This window comes from Nannospalax galili, unplaced genomic scaffold (assembly GCF_000622305.1).
Source record: "Nannospalax galili isolate Female #2095 unplaced genomic scaffold, S.galili_v1.0 scaffold617, whole genome shotgun sequence".
In the NCBI taxonomy this organism is placed as follows: Eukaryota; Metazoa; Chordata; class Mammalia; order Rodentia; family Spalacidae; genus Nannospalax; species Nannospalax galili.
In genome coordinates, this window is record NW_008341872.1 from 947533 (window position 1) to 960518 (window position 12986).

The window sequence follows — 12986 nt, forward strand, 5'->3', positions numbered from 1 at the left end:
AAATAAAATTTTAAAAGAACTACATCAAATTTATAAAAAAAATTATTACATTGAAAAACTTTGTATACGTTGGAGAATTTGGAAAAGGAATGAATGGCAAGCTCATATTACAGAAATAGTGACAAATTTCACATTATTATTGAAGTTTGGTATTATAGTTTTGTCAGTTAATTACATTCAAAAATTATAATAGACATATAGAATTGCAAATTTACATTATAAAATATAACTGCATATTTTTAGTTTGAGAATTCTATCAGTTTAGTCATTATAGTATTTTCTTCTCTTTTCCTTTTTTTTTTTAAACTTCCCAGACTGGAATTTTTATCTCTAGAAGTTCAATTGGGTTTTTTACATTTTCCATAGGGCACAGGTGACGGCATCTTGGGGCTGTAGAAGAGTAATAGAAAAAAATGGAAGATCTCTTCGTGCCTAGGAATGGGAGCCATCCAACATCAAAGCCTGGATGCCAGGAACACATGTGGAGTCAAGACCAGAGGTGGCCCTCAAGGGGAGGTGGGAAGTCCATTCTAGAGAATCAGTCCTCCACAGACTAGGATCTGCCAGTGGCAGAGACCTCCCCCGTCCCCAGCATAAGTCCAACATAGAGGCAAAACTGCTCCCATGTACAACCTGAGACCTCAGGGGAGGAGTAGGAAATGCCACCACCCAAAGAAGGCTGAAACTACTGCCCAACATTGGGAGGCCCCCCATCCTCCAATCCGTTCCACCATCAGCTTACCTCCAGAGGAATGTAGAACAATAGCCAAAACTCGAGGCTCACGGGAGAGGACGACAGCTCCAGATTCATGGGAGGTGACCACAACTCTAGCTCATAGGAGTAGACCATGGCTCCGGCTCACAGGAGTGGACCACAACACTGACTCACAGGAGGGGATCACAACTCTAGATCACAGGAGGGGGCAATAGCTCCAGTTCATGAGAGGGGACCACAGCTTCAGGTTGACAGAAGGGGACTACAACTCTGGCTCATGGGAATGTTTGTTTTTTGAGATGGATTCTCATGCATTACAAGTTGGCCTTAAATGCACTGTGTAGCCAATGATGATCCTGAACTTCTGTTCTTCCTTCCTCTACCTGCTGTGATTATAGGTATTGCCACTATACCCAGGTTAGTGGTTCTGAGGATCAGACCCAGGGCTTGGGCTAGGCAAGCATTCTACCAACTGAACCAATCTCCAGTCCCTTAGGATTGTCTTTTCATATTAAGAAATACAGCTGGACATGGTGGTACAGGCCTGTGATCATTCAGCATTCAGAGGGCTGTTTAGTATTCCATATGGACATACATACTATGATTTACCAAGTAATCCTCTATTATCCAAGAGTATAGTTATGTTCCATTTTTTATTTTAATTAGTATATAAGATATTAGGCTTCATTACAGAATTTTCAAACATATATTAAAAAAAAAATTTAAAGCCATAGCCAGGTGTGCCTTTAATACCAGCACTAGGGAGGCAGAGGCAGGCAGATCTCTGTGAGTTCAAGGCCAACCTGGTCTACATAGCAAGTTTCAGACCAGCTGTGGCTACAGGGAGATATTATTTCAAAAAGACAGGAAAAAAAGCCTTCTAAAATTTCATTTTAATTATGTGTGTGTGTATATATATATATATATATATGAGAGAGAGAGAGAGAGAGAGAGAGAGAGAGAGAGAGAACACCTCTGAGAGGTATGTGCATGTGAGTGCGGATACCCATGGAGACCAGAAGAGGGGTCAGATTCCTTGGAGCTGGAGTTACAGGTGGCTGTGAGCCATGCTGATGGGTGCTAGGAATTTATCTCGGGTCCAATGGAAAAGCAGCAAGTGTTCTTAACTACTACACCATCTCTCCAGCTTCATAGTTTGTTTCCATTGATCCTCCTCCCACTCTCTCCTCCCACATCCCCCTGCCCTTCCTTAACCTCCCACGCCAGTATCCTCCTTCCATTAGTATACCACACGTGCTCTACTACCCTCTCATACACATCTTTAAAGCCTCTTTTTTCCCTCTCACGGGCCCCTTCCTAGTTTCCTGACCTCTGTATGCACTTGCTCCCACACAAATACACACATTAGAATCTGTATATGAGAGAAAATTCAGTATTTATCTTTCTGAGTCTAGGTTAACTTGTTTAACATATTTTCCGGATCCATCTATTTTCCTAAAAATTTCATAATTTCACTTGCTTTATGACTGAATAAAATTTCATTGTGTATATGTTCCACATTTCCATTACCCATTCACTCACTGAGGGACATCTAAGCTAACTCCATTTCCTTGTTATTATGTGTGTCTTTGTGGTAGGATACAGAGTTCTTTGGGTGTCTGCCTGCAAGTGGTATAGCTGGTTCATATGGTACTTCTAGATTTAATTTTTTAATTAAAAATTTTTTTTATTATTTTCATTTTATGCAAGTGTATTGCTTGCATGTGTGTAAGTGCACCTCTGTTGTGCAATGCCCATGGAGGTCAGAAGAGGGTGTTAGATCCCCTGGAACTGGAGTTAGGATGACTGTTAGCTGCCATGTGGGTGGTGGGAATAGAACCTGGGTGTTCTGCAAGAGCAGCCAGTGCTCTTAATCACTGAGCCATCTCTCCAGCCCCTAATTTTTAATTTTTTTTTATGAGAACAGTTTTTCTTTATTGTAGGTGGGGACAAAGTGAGGACACTGGAGAGACAGGGTGTGGTCAACTCCAGTCCCCTCCACTGGGGCTGGACAGCAGAGGACCAGGTATTCAGTCTCACCAGGGTAACTCAGTTCCACAGAGGATGCCAGATAGGTGTGACGGATGGGATGAGGGCTGAGAAGTCCTTAAATAGAGAAGGGGGCAGGGAAGGAAAGCCTGTCTGAGCTGTGCTCTGTGTATCATATATTCCTAGTACTTACTGAGCCAAACTTGGCAGAAAGGGAAGCCTCTGAGGAGGAGATAAAGGCCTGTGGCAGTGAAACAGTTGTAGCTGAGTTGCTGTAAAGGCTGTATGTGTTCTGAGGGCCAGTCTCAAAATCTATCTCCATGAAGAGAACAAACACCTCCAATTAACACAGAATGCACATTTAAAGATATTATGAGCATTATCAACATGATCACTCCCCAGGCACTGAAGACGATGCTGTAGGCGGCCAACTTTGGCCCACAGCACAGGAGCAATGCCATGAAATTTCTGGATGGCTTGAGTGTGGGGGAAGTGGAGAGAGAACAGGATGGAGCCCTGGACATTCTGGGGACCAGGACTCTATTTTTAGTACTTTGAGGACCCTCTATACAGATTTTCATAATTGTACCAGTTTATACTTCAATAAGCAGTGAATAAGCATTCCTCTTTCCCCACATGCTCACCAGCCTTTCTTGTTCTTTGTTTTCTTGATGACAACCATTTTTATTGGTATGAGATAGCGTTCCATTTTCTGACATAATTGTGTTCTCACACAGCTCAGTCATACTGGAACTTCTCTTATTCCAGCCTTGCTAGTGATGAATCCCTACACCTACTCCCTTCTAAATGTTAGCTTTATTACTGCTAAAAGTTTCATTATGACTGAGATCATTGGATGTATTGCTTTTCTGTTGCTGTGATAGAACACCACGACCAAGGAAACTTATAAAAGGAAGAGTTTATTGGGCCTATGGTTCCAAAAGGATAACAGTCCATCATGCTGGGGGAAGCATGGCAGGAGGCCGCTGGAGCAGAAAACTCACACTCATCTCTTCAAATAGGCACAGGAAGCAAAGAGAGAAACTCTTTCATTGGACAAGGATACATGCTCTCAAAGCCCACCTCCAGCAACGTGCTTCCTCCAGTAAGGCTGCTCTTCCTAAACCTCCACAAGCAGCACCACTAACTGGGGTTAAGTATTCAAATACTTGGAGCCTATGGGGGACATTTTCATTCGAACCACCACACAGGAAATTCAGTATTTCTTTCATTGTGATAAAGAAAGCACAACTAGAGTCAGGAAATATCGGTCTTACTCTGAACTCTAGCATTGTGGTAACAGTGTAACTGTTAGGGGATTAATTTGTCAACCTCCAGAATTCATTACTTAAAAGTCTAATCCCTTAGAACCTTCAGATGTGACCATATTGGAAATGGGGTGTTTAAAGATGTGATTTAAGTTTGCATGAGGCCGTTAGGGTGATCCTTGATTTAATACAAACTGGTGTCCTTATAAGAAAAGGAGAATACATAGAGACTCTAAGAAGTAGCACACACAGAGAAAAGGCTGTAGGAGGGCAAGATAGGAAGGAGGCCATGAACAAATCAAAGGCCTCAGAAGAAGCAAAGCTTGCTAATGCCTTGACGTTGTACTTCCCACCTTTAGAAAGAACTGTGTTATGCTTTGAACCAACCTCATGTGTTTGAACACTCGATCCCCAGGTGATGGTACAGTTTTGAGACGTCGTGGAACCTTCAGGAAGTGGAGCAGAGCTGGAGGAAATGGGTCATGGGGAGCAGGTCTTGAGGTTTATAGTACAGCCTTTCTTCCTGTCCCATCTCTGCTTCCTGATCTGCAGAGCTGGGAGCAAGCTCCTGCTGTGGGGCTACCTACCACCACACCTTCCCCTCTGATGCACCATGCCCTCAACTAGGAGCCAAAACAAGACCTGACTCCCTTAAGCTGCTTTTTGTCAGGTAGTTAGTTACAATAGTGAGAATGCAGAGAACTGATACCAAGAAGTAGGGTCACTGCTGTGATAAGCCTCAGCATGAGGTTCTCAGAGCTTTGGGACTGATCTGCAGGAGAAATGTGACCCGGCTAGAGAAGCCCTATGGTGCTATGAGCAAAACTTAATGGGCCACTCCGGTGGGATTGTGGGTGGAAGACCAGAATGCTGACAGAAATGCAGCTAGTAGGGCTGGAGAGATGACTCAGTAGTTAAGAGTGCTTCTTGCCCTTCCAGAACACCTGAGTTTGGTTCCTAGCAGGCATGTCAGGTGACTCACAACTGCTTGTGTCTCCAGCTCCAGGGGATCTAATCCCTTCTTCTGGCTTCCCTGGGCACTCCCACATACACAGCATAGATTCACACATATGCATACACTTAAGATAAAGATAAATATTAAAGGGGCTGGAGAGATGACTCAGCAGTTAAGAGGGCTGACTGTTCTTGCAGAACACCCAAGTTCAAATCCCAGCACCCACACAACGGCTAACAACCATCTGTAATTCCAGTTCCAGGGGATCCAAGACCCTCTTCTGACCTCCACAGGCATTGCAAGACACAGGTACACTTACATACATGCAGGCAGTACACTCATACACATAAAGTAAAAATAATGAATAAAATTAAAAATAATAGATATTTTAAAAAGAAAGGCACCTAGTAAAGGACAGGCTCATGAGGTTTCAGGGGGGAAGATCAGGAATTGGATAAGAAGCTATTCATATTATATTTTGGCAAATAACCTGACTACATTTTTCCTGTCCTTAGTGGACTAAGTTGCTTTGTGAAGGAAAATTTAAGACAGCATAGCATTTAGGCTCTGACATGGTTCTTTCTGTCTCACTGTTCTTAGAGTTACGGTGAGAGAGAGCAGAAAATGGGACAGAAAAAATATAAAACTATGCAGTTTGGTGAGGAAAGAAATATGAACTTGCTTAAAGTTGTGGGCAAGGTAGATAAGGCAGATGCTGATAAAGCCATGTGCAGTTAATCTTGCACTCTACACTGGCACAAAAGGAAAGATATCTTGGGGGCAAAACCCTACCCCTCTAAAGCTCCAGAATCTAAGAGTACAATATCATTTGAAAAACTTTCATTGGAAAACAGAGTTTTTAAACAACCAGAACCTCCAGGGCAGCTTGCTCCATCAGGACTATCCAAGGAAGTATTTTCTCAGTTCAGATACAAAGGCGCACAGAGGTTTGCAAGCAAACCAGGAAACATCTCCAGTTGGCAGCAGAAACTGGAATCATTCATGTTGGAACTGGCTTTGCAGGCATGCAAGATGCAAGAGTGAAGAAGTTCATATAAAAGTTCCAGAAAGCCTTTAGGGCCAGGCAATACGCAGCAGGGTGGCATTCCCAGCATAGGGCTTCTGAACAGGGGATGCGTGAAACTGAAGGTGAAGCCTAAGTGCAACAGAGACAGAAGGAGTTTGGAGATGCCAGAAACACGGGCTATTCATCTAGGAAAAGTACTGGCACAGTGTAAGCTGGAGAGAGAAGCTACAGTTACCTCCGACCACAGGCAGGAGGGGTGTGACTATCCAACCATGTTGGCATCCAGATGATGACCACCAAGAGTCTCATATGCCAGACATGAAGCTGAAATGTTTGGTGTTTGCTCTGCTAGGGTTCAATCTTGCTTGGGTATGGTCCTCCATTGCAATGTCCCCATTCCTCCCTTTTAGAATGGGAATATTTACTCTATGCCACTTTATTTTGGAAATATGTAACTTAAAAGTTTTTTTTCTATAGAGGCTTACAGTTTAGAGATTGCTTAAGTCTCAGAACAGACTTTGGACTGTTGAACACTGTTGACATTGCTAAGACTATAGGGACTTTTTTTTAAATTTAGTAACCACATTATTAGAAGAAGCATTTCATTACAGCTTTAACATATTCAGTAACAATTTCCAGAACAAAGGTACATCTCTTCCAAAATTGGCTCTAAATGTTTAGGTTCACAGTTGAATTAATACAGTTATACAATATTGAACTCTCGATTGGGATGGCATTGAATCTATATATTTCTTTCGGTAGGATGGTCATTTTAACAATATTAATTCTTCCAGTCCATGAACATGGGAGGTCCTTCCATCTCCTGGTGTCTTCCTCAATTTCTTTAACGATTTAAAATTTTCATTGTAGAGGTCTTTGGTGAGAAAGACTCATTTTTAATGCTACTAACACTTTGATGTTTCCACTTGTCTCTAATCTGTATGTATCTGATTATTACTAGTCACAGTCGGTTACACTCGGATCCTTGGCACCTGAGTGTAGTTATAAAGTCATCAGGTAGATTTCAATGGTAATGTTTATCACTTCTACTAATTAACATGAAGTAAATTTTTATGCTTCCTCCTCAAATATGTCATTTTTGTTTATTTTTTTTGTGTATATATCATACAGAGTATCCCAAATCTTATTCATCTATATACCCACTTCCCAAATGGCACTGTCTCATAACACCCCCCCACTGGAGCCCATATGGTGTGTCATCCCTGTTACTGTCCAGTGCAGTATATTGTTGGTGCCCCCCAGCCATTCCCCAGTGCTTGTCCATCTGCTGAATCTAGTCAGCCTATCTAGAGATTCTTATTTTAGAAGATCACCTCTTCCTCATCTAGCAGCAATCAGTTGTCACTATTCCTTTAGATAAGATTATGGTCTGCTGTTCATTTTCCCAGTTCTGTGCTTGGTTACTGTCTGGGAGTCTTTTGGGCCACCCTGGCCAACAACTCAAAGGAAGGTATCTCCTGTCTGCCATTGTTTCGTTATGTAGCCTTTAGCTATATATATTGACTCCTAAAAAATTATATTGACTCCTTTAATCTTTGGTTATACTTTCCTTTGGGGTGTTTAAGACCCTACAATTGCCCCAGATAAATCTATGTGAAGATAAGTCAAAGGTCCTGCTCTACTATGGCTGGCTTCACTTGGAAGCATGGAGAAAATGTTTCCTATGTGTTGACCCTCCTCTTTGTAGACTGGACACTGTCCATCTGGTGGGGTCTCCATGACCTCCTTGATCAAGAGGACAGGTAACTCACCATAGTTATAGGGACTTTTTAAAAAAATATTTTATTAATTTTTGTGCATTCCATGTAATTGTTCCTAATCAAATTTAGACCCTTCCCCCATCCATTCCCCACCACACCACCCCACAGGACCTCATGCATTCTGTCATATATATTAAGTCCTATTCAGTCAAGTATTTGTCCTTTGGTACAAATTTATTCACTGGAGTATAGTCAGCCTATGTAGAGATCTTTAAAAAGATCTACCTTTCCTCACTCAACAGTAATCAGTCACCAATGGTTCCCAGGCTAGGGCCAGGGCCCTCAGCCCATTTCCCTCACTCCATACTGGGCCTTGTCTGATTGAGTCAGCATGGGTCTTGAGGATGATGCCACCACAGGGACTTTTGATGTTACATTGAATGCATTTTGTACTATGAGATGGGCATGAGCTTATGCGGGCCAAAGGTGGATGTACTGTTTGGATGTAAAATGTCAATCTTATATGCTTAAGCACTTGGACCCCAGCTGCTGGTGCTGTTTTGAGAGGTTGTAGAACCTTTAGGGGGTAGAGCCTTGCTCCCGGAAGAGGGCAGAGGGTCTTGAAGTTTATCACCTATTCATACTTCCTGTCCCATCTCTGTTTCCTGATCCACAGAGATGTGCATATGCAGCTGTAAGTTTTCCCACAGAGCCACTTGCTGCCATGTGAACTGTATCCTCAAACTGTAAGTCAAAGAAATCATTCCTCTCCCCAAGATGCTTCTTTTCAGGTATTTGGTCGCAGTGATGTGAAAAGTAACTAATACAATGGAATAAAAAATTCAGTTACAACATCTTTGGAAATCATGATGGAGTAGCAGTAAAAGTGGCTCTTTACAAATTTTGGATGGGGAAAGTGAAGCATTAGTTTGCCCTCTATTTTTAAGGATTGCAGCTAGACTTCAATAAACTTGCTTAAAGCTAAAAAAAAAATCAGCTACTTAAGATAATTGGTCAGTAGATTTCTGTTATGGCAGCCCATGGAAATTAATACCTCAAACCTTAAGTTACTTAAATTCATGAACTTCAAGGTTTTTTCAGATAAACAAGGGGAATAAATTATGAGGTAATTATGATGTTTTCCCTCTGATTTTGTATATGTGCATTTTATGTAGTTCAAAAGTGATATTTTCACACACATATGTGTGTGAACATATATATGTACACACACATATATATACATATATATAGTCTACCTGATTCTTTTTTTAAAATATTCATTTTTACATGTATGTACATCAGGTTGCATAAGTTTATTTATACCACATGCATGCAGGAGCCTGTAAAGGCCAGAAGAAGGCATTGAATTTTGGAACCAGAGGTACAGATGGTTGTGAGCCACCATGTGGATGCTAAGAACTGTACCTGGGTCCTCTGCAAGAGCAGCAAGTGTTCTTAACTGCTGAAACATCTCTTTAGCCTTTGTGTTCTTAAGCCTTGAATATACGATCTATTTTAAAGCAGTTCCATTAAAGAGCATGCTAAGCTTCTCTCACATATGTCGCTGCAGGTCAGAGTTGTTGACTCTGGGCAGTTGCAGGTTTTCAAAGGCCCAGATCATTTTTCTGTATTGTTGCTCTGCTCACTACAGTGTAGTCCTCCAGCTCTTCATTGGTGTAATTCCAGAGCAACAAGGGATAAATCCTTCCTTATTCACATCTAGAAGGGGCAGGGAGAGGAGAGGGCCAGCCCACTTCCACTCATACTTGATTGACCACAACAGCTCAGACCTGTCCTTTCCCAGTTCATTAACTTAGAATTTCAGGTACTATGAAAGAGCTGAAGTAACAATCAGCTGGAATGGATGCGGGGAGGCACTGAAAGATGTCCACTAATACTAGTAGTAAACATTTAATTGCCAGTTCATTATGATTTCTGTGTAATTATCATATCCATTCATGAAAGCCAAACTATAATCTTTAAACATAGTTCAAATACCATAACATTTTATGAATACTGAAGTTAACGATCAGTTTGCTGAATGCAATGTATGATTTGCATTCATTTGACTAAATACTATTTTTTTAATATTTTATTTATATTTACGTATATGAGTGTATTACCTGCATGTGTGTAACTGCACCCATGTCATGCAATGCCCATGGAGATCAGAAGAGGACATCAAATCCCCTGGAACTGAATTTACAGATGGTTGTTAGCTACCATGTGGGTGCTGGGAATTGAACCCAGGTTCTCTGCAACAACAGTCAGTGCTCTTAACCACTGAGTCATCTCTCCAGCCCCCAAATACTGATTTTTTTTATATCAAAAAATTGTACACCATTTTCCATGTGTATACAGAAATTATTTATTTATTTATTTATTTACTTCTGACATCTTAAATATTGAGCCTCTGCAAAGCTCTTAGACTCTAGGCATTGTGTGCAATGCAAAAAAGGGCCCCAGAGGCTAGACTGAAATCTGATGGTAATTAAGAAAATTCAAAATGTGATAAATGATTTTGTTCTTTCCAGAAGAAAAACTATGCTTAGAGGAGAAAAGTCCCTTCCCGGCCAGGAAAGGAAAAGCAAAAATAGTAAGAATCTTCAGTGTGTACACATCATCATCTAGGGAAATAAATTCTGACAAAGAAAATTTTTAAAAAACGTGTGGGCTGGCATTACCGAGAAACCCCGTCTCCTCACTTGTATCCTTGCAGCAACATGTCTGGCAGAAATCAAAGCCAGCAAATGCAACCAGCACTAACAACAAAGCAACAGCAAACTCCAAAAGAACTCAAAAGAACTGTATTTTCTTCTCTCTCTTGCAAAGTGGGATATCATTTGATAGAATCCTGGCCAATGAAATACAGATAAAAATCTTCTGAAATTTTCTGTAAAACTTGGTTTTCTGGTTAGATGAACCTCTCTCCCTCCTTAACACTTTGCTTTTTCTTCTCTCTGCATAGGATGCCAACTTTTGGCTAGAGGTGAAGCAAGAATTTTGTGACACAAAGTGATTGTCAATAGAAAAGTCCCATGCCACACAAGGTGAAACAAAAAGCAGAAGGGTCTAGAGGCTGCTGATGTCTGGAGCCGCTGCTCCAGGGCAGGGTAGCTCACCTCTAGAAACATAAGGAGAAACACCTATTCTGCAAAGATTCCTAATATAGGTTCCATCCCATGAAGCTGATAGGGTTACTGATTAATGCAGAGAGCACCACCAATATAGAAGCATTGGGCCTAATTAATATACATCACTTAAATACGAATTAAGACTGACAAAGGTACTGTATCCAGAGGAGCAGCAATAGACAGCACAGGATAAATAGCATTTTATCGTATCTTGGGACTGAGTGAAGGCTCATATTGTTTAGTCATGTGTAAACACGAGGGAGGAAATGGCGCTCAAAGGGTAGGCTGAGAGCAGATTGTAAAACATCATTGCCCATTAGCAATGACTTCAAGCCACAGATTTAACTTGAAATTTTCTACTAACTCTATTGGATAGTGCATTTTTAGAACCTTAAATTTAGACTGGAAAGATGGCTCAGCAGTTGAGAGTACTTGCTACCCTTGCAGAGGACCCACATCAGGCAACTCACATCTACCTGTAACTTCAGTTCCAGGAGATGCAATGCCCTCTTCTGGACTCTGCAAGCACTTGCACACACATGGTACACTTACATACATATACTCAGGCACATACATAAACTCATAAAATAAAAATAAATATACTAAAACCTTACATGTCATATTAAAAACTTTTCAAGTTAGCCAGGCATGCTGGCATCACACCTTTAATCCCACCAGCACTTGGCCTGAGGCCAGCCTGGTCTATATAGTGAATTCCAGGCCAACTGAGGCTACATGGAGACCCTGTCTCAAAAAAAAGTTTTGAAGTTAAACTATAGAAGAACCATAATTTATAGAAGTTAAACTATAGAAGAACTATAATTTAGCCTTTATAAAACCTCTAACATACTCCTGACATTCGTGATACTGCATTTTATTTCCAAATATTATGGTTTTGGAAGACAAAACACAAATATAATAAATTTCCAGGGCTAGTCTTTATGTACGTCCATGGAACAGTTACAGGAATGACCTGAACCCAAGGTCACAGATAGTCATGATGTAACCTTAGTTTTCTTTTTTTCATAGTAATTTTTAAAAGTATGTCTAAGATACAAGAGAAGCCAGTAAGAAAGAAAATGAAATTAGAGACCACAAATAACTATGATCAAGAACTTAGTAAATTATTTTCTTGAAAATTTTTAGGTGGTGAGAACATGTACCTTTTGGATTGAAGTCAGGTCATCAGGCTTGGTGGCAAGCACTTTTAATCACTGAGCCATCTCACTGGCCTTTGACATTTTTTATGTACAAATACTCTTAGAGTGAAATACTTTTTATACTATTCTTTGATCTTAACATTATTGCACAAGCCTTTTTCTGTTATTAAAATTTCCTCAAAAATAGCACTCTCAATAATTATACCACCTTCATATTAATAGTCAAATTTTCTCTGACTACCTTAATGTAGACATATAGATTGTTCTTAACATTATAGTGCCCTTAATAATTTGTGTCAACCATTTTCATACAAAACATAGTTCTTCTAATTTGGTTAATCTTTAAGATAGATTCCTAGAGATAAAATTACTTGAACAAGGGGCTCAGCGGTTAAGAGCACTGACTGCTCTTGCAGAAGACCTGGGTTCAAGTCCTAGCACCCACATGGAGGTTACAAATCATCCTTAACTCCAGTTCCAGGGGAATCCGATGCCCTTTTCTGACCTCCTCAGCATTGCACGACACAGGTACACTCACATACATGCAGGCAATACATTCATACACATTAAATAAAAACAATAAATAAAATATTTTTTAAATTACTGGAATAAAATATACCAATGCTTCTTAATCTCTTTTTGGAAAAAGATTTATTTTTCAATTATGTGTATATATCTGTGTATGGGTTTGTATATACACACATAATGCCTGAAGGGGCCAGAAGAGAGTGCTGAATCCCCAGGAGCGAGAGTTACAGGCAGATGTGGATGTGGGAATTCTACTCAGGTCCTCTGCAGAAGCAATATGCACTCTTAACCTCTCAGCCATCTTTCCAGCCCTGAATCTCTTGATACAGATTTGTCAGATTGTTTCCTGGGAAAGTTTGAGCCAATTTACACTCTCACCAAAATTGTGTGGGCATATATACCCTGCACACTGTGCCCAGCACTCTGTAATCACCTTTTAAAAGGCCATAGGGAAGACATTGAAGATGCTGACTCAGTTAAACTCATGTT

The 12986-nt window shown here is 40.6% G+C and overlaps 1 pseudogene; it reads right to left on the reverse strand.

Annotated features, from left to right (window-relative positions):
* Positions 1-2751: 2751 nt before the first annotated feature.
* On the reverse strand, positions 2752-3165 carry LOC108491052 (annotated as a pseudogene).
* Positions 3166-12986: the final 9821 nt, after the last annotated feature.